This window comes from Stenella coeruleoalba (assembly GCF_951394435.1).
Source record: "Stenella coeruleoalba genome assembly, chromosome: 16".
Taxonomy (NCBI): domain Eukaryota; kingdom Metazoa; phylum Chordata; class Mammalia; order Artiodactyla; family Delphinidae; genus Stenella; species Stenella coeruleoalba.
The window spans coordinates 12,304,508-12,306,107 of NC_137162.1; the positions used below are offsets into that span (position 1 = coordinate 12,304,508).

At 49.1% G+C, this 1,600-nt stretch overlaps 1 pseudogene across 1 annotated transcript; it reads right to left on the minus strand.

Moving 5' to 3' along the window:
* Positions 1-608: 608 nt before the first annotated feature.
* On the minus strand, positions 609-1,289 carry LOC307175173 (N-alpha-acetyltransferase 50-like; annotated as a pseudogene). The gene is made up of 2 exons: positions 975-1,289; positions 609-804 (listed from the first exon to the last, which is right to left on the minus strand). The product of its transcript is annotated as an N-alpha-acetyltransferase 50-like (transcript).
* Positions 1,290-1,600: the final 311 nt, after the last annotated feature.

Below are 1,600 nucleotides of genomic sequence, written 5' to 3' on the forward strand. Positions count from 1 at the left end.
ACCAGCGAGGGAGGAAGAAATAACTGCTTAACAGAACAAAATAAGCTTAGTATTTCTTAGGAGGCTCACAATGGTCCAACTCCTGAGCTAATACTCAGAAGGGCAATAGGTGGCGTGAAGGCAATGTATAGGGATTAGTATCCCACAAAATCTTGAAAAACCCAAAGTACCACAAACACACTAAACTTGTCTATGAGTTAGAGAACAGGATATTGCTGCTGCTGCTGCTTGTCCTTTGAAGTATACAATATTTTGTAGGCTCTGCCCTTCAATGTGAAAGCAGGACATTAAAAAACAAATTGAAATTGACTCTCAAGTTTTTGGGACCATATATCTTAACTGTGAAACTAAACAGATCTATACCTTCTCCTTCCTGCAATCAAACCACCTCACAAAAATAAGAAAACTAGAACAATCCAAACCCGATTAATAAGTCCTTAAAAGTTTAAAACTTTGAGAGGAAAGGGAAGGACGTTTTGAAAGGAAGAAACACAAGAACAAGGAAGGGGGAAAGCTTTAAAAGAAAAAAAGCGGGGGGCGGGGGGAATCGGTGGGTCTCTCTTTTATTTGGTGACCAGCAAGTGCAAGCAAGTTCCTCTGTAATTTGTTCAGTTGTCTGTCTTTTGCACATCTGCATTCTGGCCAGAAGGGACTTTGAGGTTTTTCTGCAGCACATGAGCATCAGCGGGCTCTATCCTCTTATAGTAGTTCTTCTTTGTCTCAATAATCTCAAAGCCAAGCTTTCTGTAGAAGTCAACTGCAGACTCACCGCTGATCTGGACATGCCGATAGTTGTTGTCAAAACTGCTATCTTGGGCTTCCCTGGTGGCGCAGTGGTTGAGAGCCCACCTGCTAACGTAGGGGACACGGGTTCGTGCCCTGGTCCAGGAGGATCCCCCATGCCGCGGAGCGGCTGGGCCCGTGAGCCATGGCCGCTGAGCCTGCGCGTCCGGAGCCTGTGCAAAAAAAAAAAAGTGCCGTTTTTTTCACAGATGTTTAAGACATGATTTAACACTTTAGCTCCTACTCCTAGCCTTCCGTATGGTGCCAGACATCCTAGTGTCATGACGTAAATAAAGTCTCTTCTGATTCAGTGAAGGATCCACCCTACAGCATACTGCACCTACTGCAATATCATTGAAATAGGCAAGTTTTCCTAGCTCGCCAACCTCCAGCACATCCTTATAGAACTTGTCATTGTAGCTGACTGGAAAGTTGACCTGGTTTAATCTCTTCAGCTGTTGAATATTGTGTGATGTCACATCTCCCAGCTCGATCCGGCCTTTCATCTTCCCCGCCAGCTGAGGCCGTTGTTACCCCCGATATCAACGCCGTTGTCGTCGCCGCCCTGAGCTCTCCGCGCCCTGAGCTCGGGCCACTCAACCGGGCAAGCCGGCCTCCTCGCCTAGGGCAGGGAGCTGAGCGGGTGACCGAGGCCGCGAGAGTGCAGCGCGTCTCTGCGTCTCCGGAGGGGGCGGGGGTACCTCCCGCCGCCGCGCTGGTGCAGCCTCTTCTCCACACGTGCACACGGGGCACTCGCCTCCCTCCGGCCACGCCGCCGCGCTGTCCATACACTATCTTAAAGTATCTTCCTTTCAAA